The sequence below is a fragment of the Procambarus clarkii genome, chromosome 57, assembly GCF_040958095.1.
Source record: "Procambarus clarkii isolate CNS0578487 chromosome 57, FALCON_Pclarkii_2.0, whole genome shotgun sequence".
Classification (NCBI taxonomy): Eukaryota; Metazoa; Arthropoda; class Malacostraca; order Decapoda; family Cambaridae; genus Procambarus; species Procambarus clarkii.
Window position 1 is genome coordinate 31,023,334 of NC_091206.1, and position 26,854 is coordinate 31,050,187.

A 26,854-nucleotide genomic window follows, 5' to 3' on the forward strand; every position below is an offset into this window, starting at 1 on the left:
ATTGACCTCGTTGTGTCTTGCATGCCAGCCCTTTGTGCTTCCGCAATGCAACCCATGCAGTCCGTATTGGTCTGCTTCCACCCTGTTGCAAATACACTTGTATTCAGTGTGAATTGGGGCACCAAGGCGGAGGGCCACTGCTACACGAAGGGATTCTGGATCTAGGTGCGTGCCCATTGCAGACATGGGTACTGCCAGGAGGAAGTCTCCTGCATGGGGGGCACGCACTGCTCTGAGGCGGGCTTTCTCCTTGTCTGATGTTGCGACGCTTAGCATGGCATCAGCTACTTTTTCCACTAGAGGGTGGTCCCAGCCGGACTGTTTGTGTTGTTTTGTTGGCTCTATAATGGTTGCTGGGGCTGCAAGAACATTCCACTGATTTGAACATTCAGTGAAAGCAGGATCGTGTATTCCTGCTGAATCTCTCAGGGTTGCAGGTAAAATATCTCTGACGAGGTCGTGCGATGCATGAGAGGAGGAAAGGAAGGCTGGTAGAGCAATTTGGGAGGCTGTGCGGACACCAAGGCCGCCGAGTCTTACAGGAAGGGTTGCTTGCTCCCACTGAGAGTCGTCCAATGGCAGGTTCAGGACTTTCACCAGCATGGACCTCAGAAGGGTGTCATACACATTTAACTTAGGGCTGCTGTAGGATGGAGAACATCTCAGAAAGTAGGTCAACTTAGGGAGAGACAGGCATCTTGTGAGGAGAAAGAGAGCATCATGGGCATCAATCTTGTCAATTCTGTCCTGCATTCTCTTTAGGTCAGTGATTTTTGCAGCCATATATATATATATATATATGTCGTACCTAGTAGCCAGAACGCACTTCTCAGCCTACTATGCAAGGCCCGATTTGCCTAATAAGCCAAGTTTTCATGAATTAATTGTTTTTCGACTACCTAACCTACCTAACCTAACCTAACCTAACTTTTTCGGCTACCTAACCAAACCTAACCTATAATGATAGGTTAGGTTAGGTTAGGTAGGGTTGGTTAGGTTCGGTCATATATCTACGTTAATTTTAACTCCAATAAAAAAAATTGACATCATACATAATGAAATGGGTAGCTTTATCATTTCATAAGAAAACAATTAGAAAAAATATATTAATTCAGGAAAACTTGGCTTATTAGGCAAATCGGGCCTTGAATAGTAGGCCAAAAAGTGAGTTCTGGCTACTAGGTACGACATATATATATATATATATATATATATATATATATATATATATATATATATATATATACATTTTGACCGTTTCCGAGTTTCGAAGAATCCGAGATTTTTTCTTTTTTCTGATGAATATGTTTGATGTTAATGTATTTTGATAAATGAGCTTTCCTGTCTACTTAGGTAATGATTCCAAAGATCGTCCTTCATTTCCTCCCTGGTATCTGGTTGTAGCAGGTGTTCAATTATCAAAAGTACTGTAATAATTTGATTTGTGACCCGAATGCACGAATGCACCAAGTTGGTAAATCCTGTAATAATTTTTTAAAAATAGTAAATGGCACTATTTTTGCAAAGTTATTACAAAATCTGTTACCATAATAATTGTTAGATAAAATACAGTAGAATGCCTACTGGTTTTAGCTGTAATAGGGTTTGATACAGTTGATTATGGTTAGATTGTAATGAATGCTCTTACAGTGATGATAACACTTTTTTTAAAGAATATTATGTAATGAGCAGCTCTGAAAATCAGTAGATTAGAGATAATGCTAGATAATACACTTAAATATATATGTAATGTTACCACAATGAGGTAGGTAATAATATGATTAAGATGCAGTTGTGTCTGTGACACTGATATAATTAAGTACTGTGGTTTCTTAACACAGAACAATATTAGTATGCTATGAATGCTTACTAGCTAATGGATATGGTGGCTTAAGCCACTGCTAACAGTTTGTTTACTTAGATATATAGCTATGATAAATATTGGCTGATAGCTAGGTTAGGCTAGAATATGTAAGAATTATTCCAATGCAAAATCAAGAAGTTTCTTATGTAATTGGCATTGAAATATTCAGTAAACGAATGATCATAAATATCTAGGTACAAAGGACCAATTAATATCTGGTTCGAAGGACCATTAATGTGGGAAAAACCTGCTGGGATTGATATAAGAGGAGACTACCAGGGACTTGTACTGAACTAAATTAAAAATTTACTGTCTGCAAATTAATTGAATTAAAATCTCTAGCTAGGGTTGTAAATCCTAGCTCCTCTTTTCCTAATGACAGATTGTGGGCTGTAAGGGACAGGTGGGGTGAATGACTTAGTTGATAGAAGTTCCAGTCCACCTGTAGACAGGGATCTCACATCAGCTTGTATTTTATACAAGGATAAGATTTAATAAATTCAGTTATATGACTGAACACTGGCTCTGTTTAAATCAGGGATTTAAACATACATAGTCTAACCTAGCACCATAACTATTAACAGCCAATTTGTACTTATACTATAAACAACAAATTAAAATGTAAAATTATAATAAATGACCTTAAATGTAGTCTAAATACTGTTAACTAAGTACTAGAAATTATATTCAATTAAATGAACTTAAATGATAACTTAAAAAATAACTAAGCAAGCTATTGATAACTTAATTTATATATTCAAGTATATATGCAATGTATTTATTCAATTTATGATACAGTTAGCTTGACTGAATCTCTTCCAACACCATGGACACTTATGAGGTTCTTTACTTATTGCGGCTGAATTCTTTTCTGACACAATGGACACTTACGAGTCTAGTGCTGGATAAGATTCACAGCTACACTACAATTTTAATAAACGTACTGAAAAATGAGGCGTTGCCTCGCTTTATTACCGACAGACAGATTTATAGAATATTAAAGTTATACAAGCATACAATTGGCCAATTAATACGCTACTGTAATAACCTTCAATATACTTATCTGAAGCCGGGTGTCTGTCTGACAAGTTTGCCAGACTGATTAACTCTCTTGTCGCGAGTTTGGGCACGTTATTTTGTCACAGCGTTGCTGTTTGATGATCTGGTAGCGTTGCTACGTGATTGTCCCTGCAGTTCCAGAAGAATGATATTTGATAAAGAATAGGAATGAAGGTGGTGGAAACCGCGTCACTGTGATCTCCACTACACTCTTATTTTATATAAATGTTCTAGGATTTTCCTTGTAGATATTGTCTAGGTACTCCCCCAGTTCTAGAGAGTGTTCACTGGCGATAAAGATATTAGATAAGGTGTCCTTGAGCTGGTAATGTTCGCTAAGGGTCCGTCACTTGTTCACTCAGTTGTAAACAAACGTGAAGTGCCGCGAGGTATCGTCGTGGGCGCTTCTTGCTCCCGAGATGCCCCTCCCTCTCCCTTGAGAGGTAGCTTTCAATGAATATTGATTGATTATTTTTACAGTCTAGACTTATGGTTGAGATAAGATGTGATTATAATATAATTAGATATTGGATATAAAGATTATTAGTAGTACTTGATAGAACCACTGATTCTTATTAAGGATTCGACTTTTATCCCTACCGGATATTGAATCAATGTTCCAATAGTTTTTTAATTAACAAATCCTTCTAGAAGCTTCTGGATCCTTGAGAGATCATGTACAAAGTCACATAGGCATCTAGAGGGCCCTGTTGCGTACATGTTCATGGGGACATTGTCATCTAGGATCAAGCTATATAATGAATCTTTAATGATTCTAATATGATTTTGATACGATTTTGATATGATTTTGATATGATATAGAAATTATACATTTCTTAGATGATTATTAGATATGGTGGGTAAAAATTTTCCACTGCAGTCACATCCCACCCTGACAGTTAAGCCAAGGTCAGCACACACGCACATTAACTGTTAAGGTCAGCAGTCACATTCCACCCAGACAGTTAAGCCAAGGTCAGCAGTCACATCTCACCCAGACAGTTAAGCCAAGGTCAGCACACACGCACACGAACTGTTAAGGTCAGCAGTCACATTCCACCCAGACAGTTAAGCCAAGGTCAGCAGTCACATCCCACCCAGACAGTTAAGCCAGGGTCAGCAGTCACATCCCATCCAGACAGTTAAGCCAAGGTCAGCAGTTACATCCCACCCAGACAGTTAAGCCAAGGTCAGCAGTCAAATCCCAGCAAGACAGTTAAGTCAAGGTCAGCAGGCACATCCCACCCAGACAGTTAAGCCAAGGTCAGCAGTCACATCCCACCCAGACAGTTAAGCCAAGGTCAGCAGTCACATCCCACCCAGACAGTTAAGCCAAGGTCAGAACACACGCACATGAATTGCTAATGTCAGAAGTCACATGCCACCCAGACAGTTAAGCCAAGGTCAGCACACACGCACATGAACTGTTAAGGTCAACAGTCACATTCCACCCAGACAGTTTAGCCAAGGTCAGCACACACGCACATGAACTGTTAAGGTCAGCAGTCACATTCCACCCAGACAGTTAAGCCAAGGTCAGCAGTCACATCCCACCCAGACAGTTAAGCCAAGGTCAGCAGTCACATCCCACCCAGACAGTTAAGCCAAGGTCAGCAACAAGGTCATCCCACACAGACAGCACTGGGGCGGGGTTTGACCCGGCCGCCTCAGAGCCAGACTGACAACTAAGACAATCAAGCCACCGAGGAACGGCCAGTTGTGTTAGATTTTGAAGTTATATTTATATTCCACATGCTAAAAATATTGTATAATATCTTTTTCCATGTTAGTTTTGTTTTTAAAGTTTGTTTCGTTTTATATATATATATATATATATATATATATATATATATATATATATATATATATATATATATGTATATATATGTCGTACCTAGTAGCCAGAAGGCACTTCTCAGCCTACTATGCAAGGCCCGATTTGCCTAATAAGCCAAGTTTTCATTAATTAATTGTTTTTCGACTACCTAACCTACCTAACCTAACCTAACCTACCTTTTTCGGCTACCTACTTGAACCTAACCTATAAAGATAGGTTAGGTTAGGTAGGGTTGGTTAGGTTCGGTCATATATCTACGTTAATTTTAACTCCAATAAAAAAAAATTGACCTCATACATAATGAAATGGGTAGCTTTATCATTTCATAAGAAAAAAATTAGAGAAAATATATTAATTCAGGAAAACTTGGCTTATTAGGCAAATCGGGCCTTGCATAGTAGGCTGAGAAGTGCGTTCTGGCTACTAGGTACGACATATATATATATATATATATATATATATATATATATATATATATATATATATATATATATATATATATATATATATATATATATATATGTCGTACCTAGTAGCCAGAACGCACTTCTCAGCCTACTATGCAAGGCCTGATTTGCCTAATAAGCCAAGTTTTCCTGAATTAATATATTTTCTCTAATTTTTTCTTATGAAATGATTAAGCTACCAATTTCATTATGTATGAGGTCAATTATTTTTATTGGAGTTAAAATTAACGTAGATATATGACCGAACCTAACCAACCCTACCTAACCTAACCTATCTTTAAAGGTTAGGTTAGGTTAGGTAGCCGGAAAAGTTAGGTTAGGTTAGGTGGTCGAAAAATCATTAATTCATGAAAACTTGACTTATTAGGCAAATTGGGCCTTGCATAGTAGGCTGAGAAGTGCGTTCTGGCTACTAGGTACGACATATATATATATATATATATATATATATATATATATATATATATATATATATATATATATATATATATATATATATATATATATATATATTTATATATATATTTATATATATATATATATATATATATATATATATATATATTTATATATATATATATATATATATATATATATATATATATATATATATATATATATATATATATATGTATATATATATATATATATATATATATATATATATATATATATATATATATTTATATATATATATATATTATATTATATATATATATATATATATATATATATATATATATATATATATATATATATATTTATATATATATATATATATATGTCGTACCTAGTAGCCAGAACGCACTTCTCAGCCTACTATGCAAGGCCCAATTTGCCTAATAAGTCAAGTTTTCATGAATTAATGATTTTTAATGATTAATTTTTAATGATTAATGATATATATATATATATATATATATATATATATATATATATATATATATATATATATATATATATATATATTTATATATATATTTATATATATATATATATATATATATATATATATATATATATATATATATATATTTATATATATATATATATATATATATATATATATATATATATATATATATATATATATATATTTATGTATATATATATATATATATATATATATATATATATATATATATATATATATTTATATATATATATATATATATTATATTATATATATATATATATATATATATATATATATATATATATATATATATATATATATATATATTTATATATATATATATATATATATATATATATATATATATATATATATATATATATATATATATATATATATATATATATATATATATATTGGTGTATACTGACAGCAGGTTTTCTTTCAAACATGTTTCATTGTTGAATATGGCCGCATATTCTGTATTTATTATTTTCTGGTTTAGGGCTTCGATCCCTCTTAACTATTTTCTTAGCATCAGGGCTTAGCTGGAATAGGAGTTCTCCAAAACTCATTTTCGTAATTTTAAGGTGAAGAAAAGAAGTGAATTACTACAGAATGTATTACACTTATTTATACAATTTGCACAACGTTTCGAACCTCCATGGTTCATTCTCAAGTGAAGAGATCTTACTGTTGTTGTTGTTTCAGATTTAGCTTCTCAGGACGAAGTGTCCATGTAGCTCGGGCTATGCTGAGCCCGTAATTTAGTTTGGTTATACATGATAACCTTTTTCCTGTGATATTTGGGTCTAAGTTTAAAATGGAGGAGAGGACATCTCCTTTTTCCCTGCTTATTTATCGCTTCTGTTTTAGTGCACTGGTTTTAATCTTGTTTTATTAACATTATCTTGGTGGCGGATGTAGATGCAGAATGCTCACTAATGAGTCCCATTCCTCAACAGCTTTTCTAATCATTGTAGTCGCGGTGGAATGTGCATCTAATGCAGCTGATGTCGTTGGATTAAGGTTGAGTTTGATGCGCAGGGGTTCAGTAGCTTCACATTCCAGTAAGTAGTGCAATAGTGTCGCCTCTAGTTCAGTTTCACAGATGTGACACTAACTATTGGGTTCATTACCTCCCAGCAGCACTTAACCAAGTCTGAGTCTGTGTATGGCTACTGCAATGTCGGATAAATGGTTGTTGTTGTTGTTGTTAAAGATTTAGCTATTCAGGACGGAGTGTCCATGTAGCACGGGCTATGGTGAGCCCGTAATTGAGTTTGGTTATACATGATAACCTTTTTCCTGTGATATTTAGGTCTAAGTTTAAAATGGAGGAGAGGACTTCTCCTTTTTCCCTGCTTATTTGTCGCTTCTGTTTTATTGCACTGGTTTTAATCTTGTTTTATTAACATTATCTTGGTGGCGGATGTAGATGCAGAATGCTCACTAATGAATCCCATTCCTCAAAAGCTTTTCTAATCTTTTTTGTCGCGGTGTAATGTGCATCTAATGCTGCTGCTGTCGTAGGATTAATGTTGAGTTTGATGCGCAGGGGTTCAGTAGCTTCACATTCCAGTAAGTAGTGCAATAGCGGTGCCTCTGCCTCAGTTTCACAGATGTGACACTCTTTAACTATTGGGTTCATTACCTCCCAGCAGCACTTGTACCCAAGTCTGAGTCTGTGAATGGCTACTGCAATGTCTCTGGATATATTTTTGCCAGGCTTAAAAGAGGAGTGACCAGTTGTTTGTCCATACCATATCGCAGTGGATCTTCCTTCCGCTACTTTGGCTCTGTGGCGACTTTTGATAGTTGAGAATATTTTCTTCTTGATTTGCTCCTTTATCTGTGAGAAACTTGGAGGTATTTGAACCTGTAAAACAGGTAGAGCAGTGGCAGTTTTTGCTAGTGAGTCTGCCTTTTCATTACCCTCTATGCCAATGTGACTTGATATCCTATTTAGGGTGATTGGCAGCCCTCGATTATGGGCATCTTTTCCTATATGTTGAATTTCTGTGAGGAGTTGTATATTATCTCTGTGCTGACTGGATAACAATGCCTGGATCGAAAATTTATAGTCTGTATGAATGATGACATCATGTAAATTATTCTCAATTGTATAGTTTATTGCCTCCTTCAGGGCATATAATTATGTTTGCAATGTTGAGCACCAACTATTCATGCTCCAGTAAGCTTCATGGTTGGTAGTGTGAACTGCTGCCCAAGCAGAACCTTTTTCTTGATCAACTGATCCGTCTGTGAAGATGTGAGTCGTTGTGAGTCTAGAGATATTTTCCATTTGTTGCTCTATTACTTCCTTGAGCCTCTGCGAGTCACATGCTGATTTTTTAACTGGTAATCTTTCAATGATTATCTTTAGAGTCGATTCTTCCCATGGAGGAGGCTGTCGAAAGTGTTGATATGGTCTATCTTCCCCTTTGTAGAGATCTTACAATGCTGGTTGATTTTGTACCCGCACTGGGTCAGGTGATAAGACAATAAAGGTGAAAACATGGGGGGATACATAAGGGATAAATGTGGGGTGAAACATAAGAACATAGGAATAGAGGTAACTGCAGAAGGCTTATTGGCCCATACGAGGCAGCTCCTATCTACATACAAAGATTAATCCAGTGTATTTGGCCTGTTATGTTGGACATTGTCTTCTGTGTTGGCATCGTTATGTTCTGGTCTTGTCCTTACTCTCATGGTGGGTAGAGTAAATAGTTCCGTGATTTGGGTGTTCATGGTAGGTAGTTCTATTCTTATGTGAATTGCTTCAAGAATTTGTAATCTTCTTGCATCTGGAGTTTTGTCTATTATGCAGGTATTTTTGTTCAACATTTCTCTTGTTAGGGTGATGTCATGGGCTTGTCTCATGTGATTCCTAGGGGCACCGGATTGAAGATGGCATGTCAAACGCCTCGTCAGCTTGGTCGACGTCATACCTATGTACTTAGATTGAAGGTTACATCCTTCGTGGGGGCAAGTGTACATGTATACAACGCTTGACTGCTGTAGAGGGTTCTCTGTCGGGTTCGGGCTGTTTTTGAAAAGGAGTTACAAAACGAGTTAAAAAAAAGATACAAAACCAAGAAGACTTCCGAATTCCTTATCAAAAACAGCCCGAAGCTGTTTTTTTTTAACTTGACGGTGAGGAATGGACGGTGTTCAGTCTATTGGCCGATAGACAGAAGAGGACACGTCCACTAGCTACGAACTTCCTCACGTGAATACCCTTGCCTGCGGCTGCAGGGCTCCTCGTGAGTCACAAATACAAGGGGTTACAATTGACCAATGGCATTGCAGCAAAAGAGCGGGAACCAATCATATTGATCGTTCCATGATCAGTAGCAGAGGTGACGTCATGAACACAACACGACCACGTCATAGTTGTTATTCTCCATCGCGCCGGTTGAGGCTGGCCCCCAAAGGTCAGATCTGTAGCCTCACTGGCGTCTCTTCTCTCGGTCTCACGCTTGGCACCAGCCATGTACTCTCTGACCCTATGGCATGGATGCTTAACTTCCTTGTATCTACTTCCTGCCTGGACATACGGTGGCCTCCGTTTTAGAAACGTATTACTGGTTATGTGGACATCCTAGGGACACCCAACATGACAGTTTACTATCCAGGGTTAACAGAGATAGTGCCCTGTGCACGAGATCGGTGCACTGTGCACTGCAATGAGCCATTCAAGTCAGCTGTGGGAGAATCTTGAGTGATCATACTCTCACAATTATAAATAACATTAAATTTGTAGGATAATTATTATATTTATCTGTAGGATAAGAAATGCATTTCATAAATTTATGCAAGAATTGGACAGAATTAAAGTCAATAACTTGAATGCTCTTTATTAAACAGAAAAATAAAAAAAATAAAACAATATAAAGCGAAAACTTAAATAAATTTACGAAAACCTAAGTAATAAACACAAGAAAAACTGACAAAGCAAACATGAAAATTCTACCACTTCAGAACTAGATTCACTAAGCATCACAAATACCTTATTATTGGGCTGTTTCACGAAGGTTCTTAGGAACTCTGTAAGAATCCCCCAGGTAGGATTTACCAAGGTGTTCTTAGCCAGCTATTTGGGATCTGGTTCACCTGCCTCTCAACAGAGGTCACTACTAAAATGTTTCGCAGATTCCATTTACTTAATATTTTTTCTCATAATATGATGCTGTGATATTATTTATTTACATATTTTATTAAAAACCTACATAATAAAAATGTGAGACACCGAGGATTAGTAATTAACGTTTGACAGAAGAATGGTGTCTAGTTTCCCACTCAGTTAGCTATAATAAGCGTCTATGACATGCAATGTTCAGCAATGCTTATTTCGGGGATCAACCTCCCTGCGGCCCGGTCTCTGAACTGGGCGCCTACAAGTGCTTCAGAAATGCCTTGGCTTGAAGGCGTGTTGCTAGAAAGATCGGTATTAGTAAACAGTTTGTTGTATCACAACTTATCAACCAAGAACCTGATAAGAAGGAAAAGTTACTTTAAGCAGTCTCGATACTGCTTCATGAATCTGGACCAAGTTGTTGGACCAAGTAATGAAGTGGAGATCAGGTGCCAGGTAGGGGCTGGGGATCAGGTGCCTGCTAGGGCTGGGGATCAGGTGCCAGCTGGGGGCTGTGGATCAGATGCCAGCAGGGGGCTGGGTCTCAGGTGCCAGCTGGGTTCTGAGGATCAGGTGCCAGCTGGAGGCTGGGGATCAGGTGCCAGCTTGGGGCTGAGGATCATGTGCCAGCTGGGGATCAGGTGCCAGCTGAAGGCTGGGGATCAGGTACCAGCTGGGGATCAGGTGCCAGCTGGGGATCAGGTGCCAGCTGGGGACCAGGTGCCAGCTGGAGGCTGTGGATCATGTGCCAGCTGGGTTCTGGGGATCAGGTGCCAGCTTGGGGCTGGGGATTAGGTGCCAGCTGGAGGCTGGGGATCAGGTGCCAGCTTGGGGCTGGGGATTAGGTGCCAGCTGGGGATCAGGTGCTAGCTGGAGGCTGTGGATCATGTGCCAGCTGGGGGCTGGGGCTTAGGTGCCAGCTGGGGGCTGGGGATCATGTGCCAGCTAGAGGCTAGGGATCATGTGCCAGCTAAGGGCTGGGGATCAGGTGCCAGCTAGAGGCTAGGGATCAGGTGCCAGCTGGGGGCTGGGGCTCAGGTGCCAGCTGGGGGCTGGGGATCATGTACCAGCTGGGGGCTGGGGATCAGGTGCCAGCTAGAGGCTAGGGATCAAGTGCCAGCTGGGGGCTGGGGATCAAGTGCCAGCTGGGGGGCTGGGGAATAGATGCCAGCTGGGGATCAGGTGCCAGCTGGGGATCAGGTGCCAGCTGGGGATCAGGTGCCAGCTGGAGGCTGTGGATCATGTACCAGCTGGGTTCTGGGGATCAGGTGCCAGCTGGAGGCTGGGGATCAGGTGCCAGCTTGGGGCTGGGGATCAGGTGCTTGCTGGGGATCAGGGGCCAGCTGGGGATCAGGTGCCAGCTGGAGGCTGTGGATCATGTGCCAGCTGGGGGCTGTGGCTCAGGTGCAAGCTGGGGGGCTGGGGATCATGTGCCAGCTAGAGGCTAGGGATCAGATGCCAGTTTGGGGTTGAGGATCAGGTGCCTGCAGCGGGCTGGAGATCAGGTGCTAGCTTAGGGCTGGGGATCAGGTGCCAGCTGGGGGCTGGGGACCAGGTGCCAGCTGGGGGCTGGGGATCAGGTGCCAGCTGGGACTTGGAGATCAGGTGCCAGCTGGGGGCTGGGGATCAGGGGCCAGCTGGGGGCTGGGGATCAGATGCCAACCAGGGGCTGGGATCAGGTGCCAGCTGGGGGCTGGGATCAGGTGCCAGCTGGGGGCTGGGAATCAGGTGTGAGCTGGGAGCTGGGGATCAGGAGCCAACTGGGGGCTGGAAATCAGGTGCCAGCTGGGGGCTGGAGATCAGGTGCCAGCTGGGGGCTAGGGATCAGGTACCAGCTGGAGGCTGGGGATCAGGAGCCCCAGATCCTTCTTGGGGGCTTGGGATCAGGAGCTATGTAAATTATTCGGATTGCATAAAATGGCTCAATCTCCACTCTTTGAAGCGACGCATACTCGAACTATGCATCTCTATCTACTCGAGAGAGACGAATAGTAGTTTAAATTTGGAAAATATCAGAGACTGTTTCAGAAATATGTCCTTGCGAGACTAGGGGGACATAACCTAATGTACAATAGCTTCGTTGTAAAGCATACGAGCATTAGGAATGATGAAATAATTTTTATAAACATTAAAAGTCCAATAATTTTCATCGCCTTCCCCTACACGTAGGGCATAACTAGTCGAGCATGTAGGTATTCGAAGGAGAACTGGGTAAACCTTCAAATGAATTCCTGATCAAGCAGGTGAGGAGTTGATCATCGATCATTTATATCAAAGTGAATTATTCCTGTCAATTACCTGGTTGACCAGACCCCAGCCAGATGGCCTGGCGAGAGACCGTGTCGCGAGGAAATTTAAAATTGAAACCAGTCAGGTAAGGAGCTTTATATGATCAAATATCTAAATATGTGCAACGTTAGGTGCTTTCTTTAGGAGTGTGCGCAAGGTTTGGAAGCGATTAGTGCCCAGGAATATAGTGAAAGTGCAACTTACAGAAGAAGGAACAGGTAGGATTATTATTTAATGAGAGAGACTCCAGTGAGAATCTAAGGAAAGCAGATGGGATTCTATGGAGGGTCAGATAATATGATTAATAAACAACAAACTGAATGAGACAATTTTTAAATATATGATTGAAAATGAGGGTCGCTGAGGATAACAGAGACTCAAGGAGTCTGAGGAGGGCATGTAAGTGAGGCTGAGACCTCATATGTTTGGAAGTTCTTGCTCATAGACCTCGAGCTGTGGTCTGTCTTATATATGACTTCATAGTCTGGCTCCCCGGAGTTCAGCTGTGCCCTGCCGGCAAAAATCTGGCTCCCTTATATATGTTTGCAAGCTCTGGCTCATGAACCACCAGCTGTGATTAACCTTACATATGTCAGCAAGCTCTGGCTCATCAGCCACCAGCTGTGGTTAACCTTACATATGTCTGCAAGCTCTGGTTCATCAGCCACCAGCTGTGGTTAACCTTACATATGTCTGCAAGCTCTGACTCATGAACCACCAGCTGTGATTAACCTTACATATGTCAGCAAGCTCTGGCTCATGAACCACCAGCTGTGATTAACCTTACATATGTCAGCAAGCTCTGGTTCATCAGCCACCAGCTGTGGTTAACCTAACATATATCTGCAAGCTCTGGCTCATGAACCACCAGCTGTGGTTAACCTTACATATGTCAGCAAGCTCTGGTTCATCAGCCACCAGCTGTGGTTAACCTTACATATATCTGCAAGCTCTGACTCATGAACCACCAGCTATGGTTAACCTTACATATGTTTGCAAGCTCAGGGCCATCAGCCACCAGCTTAAGCTTACAGGTTTCGGAAGGTGAGAGGAAATGTCTGGACTGTGGAGAAATGCCCGACAGACCACTGGAACATTATCTAACACAGTGCACAGTTACAAACCCATTTAGATTTCAACTTAGATTCAACAGAGCAGAAGAAGTTGTTAAACACATATGGCAAAATCTTACTGAAGCGACCATACGAGTCATAAATACTCATATTCCGCCCAAGTAAAACAGAAACAAGCAACACTTAGTGGTCCAGCCAGAGGCTTAGGGCCCGAGCAGGAATATCTCTGCAAAAAAAAAAAAAAAAAAAGCCACCAGCTGTGGTTAACCTTGCATATGGCTACAAGCTCTGGCTCATGAACCACTAGCTGTGGCCAATCCAATATATGTCTGGAAGATCTGGCTCCCCGACCTCCAGCTGTGGGTAACCATTTTCAAGTTTTGACAGTCTAGCTCCCGGGCCTCCAGCTGTGCTTAGCCTTATACAAGTCATGAAAGTCTGGCTCCTCGACCTCCAGCGGGGTGTAGAAATAGCCTAAGCTACTCTATCCCTTTGATATGTATTTTTTCTTGTCTCCATAAACATACTTCAACTTGAACTTGAACTCGACCTTCAGCTGTGTTCAACCATATACAAGTCTTGAAAGTCTGCTACCTGACCTCCAGCTGTAGGTAACCATATGCAAGTCTTGAAAGTCTGGTTTGCTGGTCTTCCCGTTGTGGTTAACCATATATTAGTCTTGGAAGTCTGGCTCTCGGACCTCCAGCTGTGGTTAACTATATGCAAGTCTTGTAAATCTGGCTCTCTGACCTCCAGCTGTGGTTAACCATATTTAAGTCTTGAGAGTCTGGCTCCTCAGGCTCTAGGACCCCTCCAGTGGCATCCCAAACAGATGCGCGTGATTCATTTTCTTTGCACATTATGGATATATAATTTAAGCTCCAGTTTCTCTAGTCGTGTATTGTGAGATAGTTAATGATGTGGGGGCTTGTTGTTGTTGTTGATATAGTAGTTCAAGCAAATGTAGTAGTAGTTGTAGTAGTAGTAGTAGTAGTTGTTGTTGTTGTTGTGGTAGTTGATGTTGTTATTGTTGTTGTAGTTGATGTTGTTGTCGTAGTAGTTGTTGCTGTTGTCGTCGTGGTATTTGATTTTGTTGTTGTCGTCGTAGTATTTGATTTTGTTGTTGTCGTTGTTATTGTTGTGGTAGTTGTTGTTGTTGTTTGTGTCGTGGTAGACGTAGCTGCTGTTGTCGTTGTTGTTGTTGTGGTAGTTGTTGTTGTTGTGGTAGTTGTTGTTGTTGTTGGGATGAAATATCTAGAGCATCTAGATCTAACAGTATTTATGTCATGGGTGACTTTAATTTTAGCGGAATAAACTGATTGAACAAAACAGGGAATAGTGAAGCAGAAGATTTTCTAGAATTAATTGACGATTGCTTTCTTACGCAACACATTAAGGAACCAACACGGGAAAATAATATTTTAGATTTAGTGTTAACTAACAGGGAAACACAAATTAATGACATTGAAATAGGGAGTGAGCTAGGGAAGAGTGATTACAAAGAAATCAGATTTAGCATAGAATGGAATAGACCAGTAGGTGAAAGTTCTGTTAAAGTGCCAGATTTTCGAAAAGCTGATTTTAATAGCCTAAGAAATTTTTTGGGTCAAATTGATTGGAAAGTCTTGGGTATGGGGTGTGGGCCGGTCTTGGAGCGAGACATGAACCCAGCGATAGGTGACATAAATGGGGATTTCGATGTAGATTCAATATATAACTTATTTAAGAATATTCTAAACAAAGCACAGGGACGTAGTATACCATACAAATTGAATAGATCGAATACTAATGACCCAAAGTGGATAACAAAGAATTTGAAGAACCTTATAGGTAAAAAAAGAGCTTGGTACAAAAGGATTAAAAATGGGGAGGTCATTTTAGAACAGGAATTCGTACAACTGGTTAGAAATGTTAAAAAAAGAGATAAGGAAAGCAAAAAGAAACTATGAAGTTCGCATAGCAGGGCAAGCAAAGACAAATCCTAAAGGTTTTTTTCAGTTATATCGTACTAAGACTAGGGAAAGGATAGGTCCATTAAAAACTGAGACAGGTCAAATAACAGATAGTGATGAAGAGATGAGTAGTATTTTTAATAAATATTTTGTATCTGTATTTACTAAAGAGGAACTTAACAATATGTCTTCAGCCGAACAAGTCTATGTGGGTGGGGACGAGAACAGGTTGACGAGTTTAGCAGTTACCAGGGAGGATGTTCTTAAACAAATAGTAAAACTCAAACCAAATAAATCCCCAGGGCCAGATGAAGTGTTTGCCAGGGTGCTTAAAGAATGCAAAGAATAGCTTTGTGACCCACTGTCAACCATATTTAATAAAACAATAGAGTCTGGCAGAGTGCCAGAGTTTTGGAAAGTTGCTAATGTGATACCAGTTTTTAAGAAAGGAGATAGATCACTTCCGTCTAACTATCGACCAATTAGCCTAACGTCTATTGTGGGAAAGTTACTCGAATCTATAATAGCAAATAAAATTCGTCTTCATCTTGAAAAACATAAATTAATAATTGAGTCGCAACATGGTTTTATAAATGGCCGTTCATGTTTAACAAATTTGTTATCTTTATATTCTAGCATAGTTGAGGCAGTTGATAGTGGTAAGGATTGTGATGTTGTGTACCTTGACTTTAGCAAAGCTTTTGATACAGTGCCACATGAAAGACTGATTAAAAAGATAGAGTCTCATGGTATTGGGGGTGCTATATTAAGCTGGATTAGGGCATGGCTATACCAAAGGAAACAAAGAGTTAGTATAAATGGAATCAAACCAGAGTGGGAAAATGTTGTAAGTGGAGTGCCTCAAGGCTCTGTCCTGGGACCTTTGTTGTTTATAATATATATAAATGATTTAGATTCAGGTTTGAGTAGCAACATTTGCAAATTTGCTGATGATACGAAAATCGGTAGGGAAATTAATTCGGAGGAGGACTCACTATCACTTCAAGTTGATCTAGATAGGGTTTTGAAATGGTCAAAGGATTGGCAAATGCAGTTTAATGCTGATAAATGTAAAGTTCTGAGGCTAGGTAATGATGATAAAGTTACAAGATACGAGCTAGATGGTGTTGAGATTGCGAAGTCGGATTGCGAAAGGGATCTGGGAGTTATGATTAGTAAGAATTTAAAACAAAAGGATCAATGCATGAATGTTCGTAATAAGGCGAATAGGACACTGGGATTTATTAATCGAAGCGTTAGTAACAAGACACCTGGTGTGGTTCTTAAGCTATATCTTGCTCTAGTTAGGCCCCATTTAGATTATGCAGTTTAGTTTTGGTCGCCGTATTATAGAATGGATATAAATTCACTTGAACGTGTCCAACGTAGGATGACTAAGTTAATTCCCCAAATTAGAAATCTTTCATATGAAGAAAGATTAACAAAGCTTAAGTTGCATTCACTGGAAAGGCGAAGAGTTAGGAGTGACATGATAGAGGTTTACAAGTGGATGAATGGACATAACAAGGGGGATATTAATAGGATATTAAAAATATCAACACAAGACAGAACACGAAACAATGGGTATAAATTGGATAAGTTTAGATTTAGGAAAGACTTGGGTAAATACTGGTTCAGCAACAGGGTTGTTGATTTGTGGAACCAATTGCCGCGTAATGTGGTGGAGGTGGGGTCCCTCGATTGTTTCAAGCGCGGGATGGACAAGTATATGAGTGGGATTGGGGGGTTATAGATAGGAGCTGCCTCGTATGGGCCAATAGGCCTTCTGCAGTTACCTTTGTTCTTATGTTCTTATGTTCTTATGTTCAAGGGAGGAATCCCGATCATATGTGGCATTCTTCCAAGAAAGAGAGTTGGTAATGAATGGTTGTCGAGGGCACTTGGTGTCAATTGCCGGCTGGAAAGATATTGCAAATCAAATGCAATATCTTTCATAAATAACTGGGAATACTTCTATGGAAGAAATGAAATGTATGCTAGGGATGGGGGTGCATCTATCGAGGGCTGGGGGTGGTTGTTGTTGCGAACTCGTTGGAACCAGAAGTTGGTGGCGTTTGTTTGGGTTTAAACTGTTATTAGATAGTGGTATGGGAATTGATATGGAGGAAGGAGGTAATAAAAGTATGTGTTTGTGGGAGAAAGAAATTGGCAAAATGATCAGGGAAAGAGAAGGTCCTCAAAATAACAACACACTTAAGGTACATTACACTAAAAGTAGAAGTTTAAGAAACAAAATAAACGAATTAAATGCTCTTGTCTGTACAGAAAAAATAGATATAATTGCACTTATCGAAATGTGGATGAATGTAGAAAATAGAGAACTATTAGCTGAATGTCAAATAAATGGATTTAAACTATTTCACACAGATAGATATATTAGACGAGGAGGGGGATTAGCCATATATTTAAGGGTCAATTTGAAATGTAGTCTCAAAGAGAGAATCAAAACTGAGCCACACACAGAAACTATTTGGATAGAATTAAACGAAAAAGCAAATAATCTTATAATAGGATTTATATATAGGCCACCAAATTTAGACAGAATGGAAGTAAATCATCTATGGGATGAAATCAGTCAGTCAGGTGCAGTCACAGTGAGAGGGTGTGTTGGCTGGAGCTCCGATTGTACTAACATTGTTCTAGCAATAATGGAAGGATTAGTGATGGAGCTGGTGAGTCTGGTTGGAGCTCTGAGGACCGAGTTGGATTCGCTACGGGAGGAGGTACGACAGCTGATACAACAGCAGGAAGAAACAAAGGAGGAGACCAGTATTAAGAAGACCTCGTCTTGGCAAGTTGTGAAAGACAGGGGTCTTAAGAAGACCTTGGCAAAACCGTCAACTAATAGCCTACACCTAAGGACTTTTAACGCATTTGACGTATTAGAGGACGAGTGCTGTGGTGAACCTGTTGTTCAACGAAGAGGCAAAGACAAAGCAACGAGGAACATTGAAGTGCAGGTCCCTCAAACTGCTCGAAAGGAAAGGGGAGAATCGAAGCGAATTTTGGTTGTGGGAGATTCCCAGGTGAGGTATTTAGACAGAACGTTTTGTGCCAGAGATAGGGGGAACAGATTAAGGGTTTGCTATCCGGGAGCTGGAATTGGTGATATTGTTGGAAACATGAATGATATTATGACGGGAAATGGGAACAAACCCATTATTTGTATTAGTGCAGGGGGTAACGATGTTGGACGAGTTAGGAGTGAGGAACTAATACAGAGATTAAGGACAGCCATTGAATTAGTTAGGAGCAAGGGAGGAATCCCGATCATATGTGGCATTCTTCCAAGAAAGGGAGTGGGAAATGAATGGATGTCGAGGGCAATTGGTGTCAATTGCCGGCTGGAAAGATATTGCAAATCAAATGTAATATCTTTCATAGACAACTGGGAACACTTCTATGGAAGAAATGAAATGTATGCTCGTGATGGGGTGCATCTATTGAGGGCTGGGGTTGTTGCTGTTGCGAACTCGTTGGAAGAAGTGGTTAGAGGTGTTTGTTTGGGTTTAAACTGTTAGTAGATAGAGGTATGGGAATTGATTTGGAGGAAGGAGGTAAAAAAAGTATGTATTTGTGGGAGAAAGGAATTGGCAAAATGATCAGGGAAAGAGAAGGGCCTCAAAATAACAATTAATTTAGGGTATATTACACTAACAGTAGAAGTCTAAGAAATAAAATTAACGAATTAAATGTTCTTGTCTGCACAGAAAAAAATAGATATTATTGCACTTACCGAAACGTGGATGAATGTAGAAAATAGAGAACTATTAGCTGAATATCAAATAAATGGATTAAAACTATTTCACACAGGTAGATATATTAGACGAGGAGGTGGAGTAGCCATATATGTTAGGGACAATTTGAAATGTAGTCTCAAAGAGGGAATCAAAACTGAGCCACACACAGAAACTATTTGGATAGAATTAAACGAAAAAGCAAATAATATTATAATAGGAGTTATATATAGGCCACCAAATTTAGACAGAACGGAAGCAAAGCATCTATGGGATGAAATATCTAGGGCATCTAGATCTAACAGTATTTATGTAATGGGTGACTAATTTTAGTGGAATAAACTGGTTGAACAAAACAGGGAATAGTGAAGCAGAAGATTTTCTAGAATTAATTGACGATTGCTTTCTTACGCAACACATTAAGGAACCAACACAGGAAAATAATATTTTAGATTTAGTGTTAACTAACAGGGAAACACAAATTAATGACATCGAAATAGAGAGTGAGCTAGGGAACAGTGATCACAAAGAAATCAGATTTAGCATAGAATGGAACAGACCTGTAGGAGAAAATTCTGTTAAAGTGCCAGATTTTCGAAAAGCTGATTTTAATAGCCTAAGAAATTTTTTTGGTCAAATTGATTGGAAAGTCTTGGGTATGGGGTGTGGGCCGGTCTCGGAGCGAGACATGAACCCAGCGATAGGTGACGTAAATGGGGATTTCGATGTGGATTCAATATATAACTTATTTAAGAATATTCTAAACAAAGCACAGGAACGTAGTATACCATACAAATTGAATAGATCGAATACTAATGACCCAAAGTGGATAACAAAGAATTTGAAGAACCTTATAGGTAAAAAGAGAGCTTGTTACAAAGGGATTAAAAATGGGGAGGTCACTTTTGAACAGGAATTCGTACAACTGGTTAGAAATGTTAAAAAAAGAGATAAGGAAAGCAAAAAGAAACTATGAAGTTCGCATAGCAGGGCAAGCAAAGACAAATCCTAAAGGGTTTTTCAGTTATATCGAACTAAGACTAGGGAAAGGATAGGTCCATTAAAAACTGAGACAGGTCAAATAACAGATAGTGATGAAGAGATGAGTAGTATTTTTAATAAATATTTTGTATCTGTATTTACTAAAGAATAACTTAACAATATGCCTTCAGCCGAACAAGTCTATGTGGGTGGGGACGAGGACAGGTTGACGAGTTTAGCAGTTACCAGGGAGGATGTTCTTAAACAAATAGTAAAACTCAAACCAAACAAATCCCCAGGGCCAGATGAAGTGTTTGCCAGGGTGCTTAAAGAATGCAAAGAATAGCTTTGTGACCCACTGTCAACCATATTTAATAAAACAATAGAGTCTGGCAGAGTGCCAGAGTTTTGGAAAGTTGCTAATGTGATACCAGTTTTTAAGAAAGGAGATAGATCACTTCCGTCTAACTATCGACCAATTAGCCTAACGTCTATTGTGGGAAAGTTACTCGAATCTATAATAGCAAATAAAATTCGTCTTCATCTTGAAAAACATAAATTAATAAATGAGTCGCAACATGGTTTTATAAATTTATAAATGGCCGTTCATGTTTAACAAATTTGTTATCTTTTTATTCTAGCATAGTTGAGGCAGTTGATAGTGGTAAGGATTGTGATGTTGTGTACCTTGACTTTAGCAAAGCTTTTGATACAGTGCCACATGAAAGACTGATTAAAAAGATAGAGGCTCATGGTATTGGGGGTGCTATAATAAGTTGGATTAGGGCATGGCTATACCAAAGGAAACAGAGAGTTAGTATAAATGGAGTCAAGTCAGAGTGGGAAAATGTTGTAAGTGGAGTGCCGCAAGGCTCTGTCCTTGTGTCAAATTGATTGGAAAGTCTTGGGCATAGGGCGTGGGTTGGTATAACTGGTTTACAAATATTCTTAGCAAAGCACAGGAAGGTAGTATACCTTACAAATTGAATCGATCAAATTCAAATGACCCGAAAAGGATAACAAAGAATCTGAAAAACCTTATAGGTAAAAATAGAGGTTGGTACAAAAAGATTAAAAATGGGGAAGTCAGTTTAGAACAAGAATACGCCCAACCTACTAGAAATGTTAAAAAAGAGATAGGGAAAGCAAAAAGAAACTATGAAGTTCATATAGCAGGCCAAGCAAAGACAAATCCTAAATCATTTATATATATTATAAACAACAGAAGTCCCAGGACAGAGCCTTGAGGCACTCCACTAACAACATTATCCCACTCTGACTTAACCCCATTTATACTAACTCTCTGTTTCCTTTGGAATAGCCATGCGATAATCCAACTTAATATATTACTCCCAATACCATGAGCCTCTATTTTTTTAATCAGTCTTTCATGTGGCTCTGTATCAAAAGCTTTGCTAAAGTCAAAGTACACTACATCACAATCCTTACTACTATGAACGGCCTCAACTATGCTGGAATAAAAAAATAGCAAATTTGTCAAACATGAACGGCCATTTGTAAAACCAAGTTGCGACTCAATTACTAATTTATGTTTTTCAAGATAAAGACGAATTGTATTTGCAATTATCGATTCAAGTAACTTTCCCACAATAGACGTTAGGCTAATCTCCTTTCTTAAAAATTGGTACAACATTAGCTACTTTCCATGACTCTGGCACTCTGCCTAACTCTATTGATTTATTAAATATGGTAGACAGTGGCTTGGAAAGCTCCTCTTTGCATTCTTTAAGCACCCTGGCAAACACTTCATCCGGCCCTGGGGATTTGTTTGGTTTTAGTTTTACTATTTGTTTAATTGCATCCTCCCTAGTAACTGCTAAACTAGTCAACCTATCCTCATCCCCACCCACATGGACTTGTTCGGCTGCAGGCATATTGTTAAGTTCCTCTTTAGAAAATACAGATATAAAATATTTATAAAAAATACTACTCATCTCCTCGTCATTATCCTTTATTTGACCTGCCTCAGTTTTTAATGGACCTATCCTTTCCTTAGTCTTAGTTCGATATAACTTAAAAACCCTTTAGGATTGGTCTTCGATTGCCTTGTATGCAAACTTCATGGTTTCTTTTTGCTTTCCTTATCTCTTTTTAACATTTCTAATCAGTTGTACGAATTCATATTCTAAACTGACTTCCCCATTCTTAATCCTTTCGTATCATGCTCTATTTTTACCTATAAGGTTCTTCAAATCCTTTGTTATCCACTTTGGGTCATTAGTATTCGATCTATTCAATTTTTATGGTATACTACGTTCCTGTGCTTTGCTTAGAATATTCTTAAATAAGTTATATTTTGAATCCACATCGAAATCCCCTTTTACGTCACCTATCGCTGGGTTCACATCTTGCTCCAAGACCGGCCCACTCCCATGCTCAAGACTTTCCAATCTACTTGCCCCCCAAAATTACTTAGGCTATTGAAATCAGCTTTTCGAAAATCTGGCACTTTAACAAAATTTTATCCTACAGGTCTATTGCATTCTATGCTAAATCTGATTTCTTTGTGATCACAGTTCCATAGCTCACTCCCTACTTCGATGTCATTAATTTGTGTTTCCCTGTTAGTTAACACTAAATCTAAAGTATTATTTTCCCGCGTTGGTTCCTTAATGTGTTGCCTTAGAAAGCAATCGTCAATTAATTCTAGAAAATCTTCTGCTTTATTATTCCGTTCTATTAGACCAATTTATTCCTTTGAAATTAGTCACCAGTGACACAAATACTGCTAGACCTAGATGTTCTATATATTTCATCCCATAGATGCTTTGCTTCCATCCTGTTTAAGTTTGGTGACCTGTATATAACTCCTATTATAAGATTATTTGCTCTTTCGTTTAATTCTATCCAAGTAGTTTCTGTAAGTGTCTCAGTTTTGATTCCTTCTTTGATACTACATTTCAAATTTTTCCTAATATATATGGCTACTCCCCATCCTCGTCTAATATATCTATCTGTGTGAAATAGTTTAAATCCATTTATTTGATATTCAGCTAATAGTTTGATATTCAACTAATCTATTTTCTACATTCATCCACGTTTCGGTAAGTGCAATAATATTTTTTTTTTTTCTGTGCAGACAAGAACATTTAACTCGTTTATTTTGTTTTTTAGACTTCTACTGTTAGTGTAATAATATGGTGTAATATAATATACAATAAGTGAATTGTTATTTTGAGGCCTTTCTTTTTCCCTGATCATTTTGCCAATTTGTTTCTCTAACAAACACTTTTATTACCTCCTTCCTCCATATCAATTCCCATACCACTATCTACTAACAGTTTAACCCCAAACAAATGCCTCTAAAAACTGGTTCCAACGAGTTCGCAACAGCATCAACCCCAGCCCTCGATAGATGCACCCCATCACGAGCATACATTTCATTTCTTCCATAGAAGTGTTCCCAGTTGTCTATGAAAGATATTGCATTTGATTTGCAATATCTTTCCAGCCGGCAATTCACACCAAAATGCCCTCGACAACCATTCATTCCCAACGCTCTTTCTTGGAAAAATGCCACATATAATCGTGATTCCTCCCTTGCTTCTAAGTAATTCTATGGCTGTTTTATACCTCTGAATCAGTTCCTCACTCCTAACTCGACCAACATCATTTCCCCCTGCGCTAATGCATATAATGGGTTTGTTCCCTTTTCCAGTTATAATATCATTTATGTTGTTTTTAATATCACCAATTCCAGCTCCCTGATAGCAAACCCTTAACCTGTCCCCCCCCCCTATCTCTAGCACAAAACGTTCTATCCAAATACCTTACCTGGGACTCTCCCACAACTAAAACTCGCTTAGGTACTTTCTTTACTCTCTGGGGGGCCTGCGCTTCATTGCTCTTCGTTGCTTACCCTTTCGCGTCAACCTCAGTCTCACCTCAGCACTCGTCCTCCTTTGCGGCAAATGAATTAGAAGTCCTAAGGATGTCTGTAGGCGACTTTATCAAAGTCTACTTTAAGGTCCCTGTCCTTTACGACTTTCCAAGACGAGGTCTTTTTAATACGGGTCTCCTCCTTCGTTTCTTCTCGATGTTGTTTCAGCTGTCGTACCTCCTCCCGAAGGGAATCCAACTCTGTCCTCAGAGCTTCAACTAGATTCATCAGTTCCTTCACTACAATTTCCATATTGCTATGATAATATAACTACACTCAGGAGCTCCGGCTAGCACCCCCTCCCCTCCCACCACCTATTGTAGTTGTTGATGCAGTAGTTGTGGAGGGGGTAGTTGATGTTGTAGTTGTAGAGGTGGTTGTTGATGCAGTAGTTGTGGAGGTAGTAGTTGATGTTGTGGAGGTGGTGGTTGATGTTGTTGTTGTTGTAGAGGTTGTTGTTGATGTAGAAGTTGTTGAAGTGGTAGTTGATGTTGTGGATGTGGAGGTAGTAGTTGATGTTGTGGTTGTGGAGGTGGTGGTTGATGTTGTTGTTGTAGAGGTTGTTGTTGATGATGTTGTTGATGAAGTGGTTGTTGAAGTGGTAGTGGATGTTGTGGATGTGGCGGTAGTAGTTGATGTTGTGGTTGTAGTGGTGGTTGATGTTGTTGAAGTTGATGTAGTAGTTGTGGAGGTGGTAGCTGATGTAGTAGTTGTGGAGGTGGTAGCTGATGTAGTAGTTGTGGAGGTGGTAGTTGATGTTGTAGTTATTGAAGTTGAAGTTGAAGTGATAGTTGATGTTGTAGTGGTGGTAGACGATGTTGTGGTTGTGGAAGTTGTAGTTGATGCTGTGGTTGTTGAAGCGGTAGTTGATGTTATAGTTGTGGAGGTAGTAGTTGAAATTGTTATTGTGGAGGTGGTGGTTGATGTTGTAGTTGTTGAAGTGGTAGTTGATGTTGTGCCCATTGTGGAGGTTGATGTTGTTCCAGTTATGGTTGATGTTGTGCCCGTTGTAGAGGTTGATGTTGTTCCAGTTGTTGTGGTTGATGTTGTGCCCGTTGTAGAGGTTGATGTTGTTCCAGTTGTTGTAGTTGATGTTGTGCCTGTTGTGGAGGTTGATGTTGTGCTCGTTGTGGAGGTTGATGTTGTTCCAGTTGCTGTAGTTGATGTTGTGCCCGTTGTGTAGGTTGATGTTGTTCCAGTTGCTGTGGTTGTTAATGAGCTCGTTGTGGTGGTTGAAGTTGTTCCAATTTCATTGGTTGATATCCGTGTCCTGGAATTTGTTGTCTGACCTGATGGGTTTGTTGTCTGACCTGATGGGTTTGTTGTCTGACCTGATGGGTTTGTTGTCTGACCTGAAGGGTTTGTTGTCTGACCTGATGGGTTTGTTGTCTGACCTGATGGGTTTGTTGTCTGACCTGATGGGTTTGTTGTCTGATCTGATGGGTTTGTTGTCTGACCTGATGCGTTTGTTGTCTGACCTGATGGGTTTGTTGTCTGACCTGATGGCTTTGTTGTCTGACCTGATGGGTTTGTTGTCTGACCTGATGGAATTGTTGTCTGACCTGATGGGTTTGTTGTCTGACCTGAAGGAATTGTTGTCTGACCTGATGGATTTGTTGTCTCACCTGATGGAATTCTTGTCTGACCTGATGGGTTTGTTGTTTGACCTGATGGAATTGTTGTCTGACCTGATCGGTTTGTTGTCTGACCTGATGGGTTTGTTGTCTGACCTGATAGATTTGTTGTCTGACCTGATGGGTTTGTTGTTTGACCTGATGGGTTTGTTGTTTGACCTGATGGGTTTGTTGTCTGACCTGATGGGTTTGTTGTCTGACCTGATGGGTTTGTTGTCTGACCTGATGGGTTTGTTGTCTGATCTGATGGGTTTGTTGTCTGACCTGATGCGTTTGTTGTCTGACCTGATGGGTTTGTTGTCTGACCTGAAGGCTTTGTTGTCTGACCTGATGGGTTTGTTGTCTGACCTGATGGAATTGTTGTCTGACCTGATGGGTTTGTTGTCTGACCTGAAGGAATTGTTGTCTGACCTGATGAATTTGTTGTCTCACCTGATGGAATTCTTGTCTGACCTGATGGGTTTGTTGTTTGACCTGATGGAATTGTTGTCTGACCTGATGGGTTTGTTGTCTGACCTGATGGAATTGTTGTCTGTCCTGATGGGTTTGTTGTCTGACCTGATGGAATTGTTGTCTGTCCTGATGGGTTTCTTGTCTGACCTGATGGGTTTGTGATCTGACCCGACGGATTTGTTGTCTGACCTGATGGATTTGATGTCTGACCTGATGGAATTGTTGTCTGACCTGATGGATTAGTTGTCTGACCTGATGCATTAGTTGTCTGACCTGATATGTTTGTTTGACCAGTCTGATATGTTGTCGACTGCTCAACATTACCTGGAAAAATGCAATAATTTAAAATTCGTTAGGTTAATTCTTGACCTAACCCCTTTCCTGACATTCCCTAAGATATATATATATATAAATATATATATATATATATATATATATATATATATATATATATATATATATATATATATATATATATATATATATATATGTGTGTGTGTGTATATCACGAAAATAAACACGAGATTAA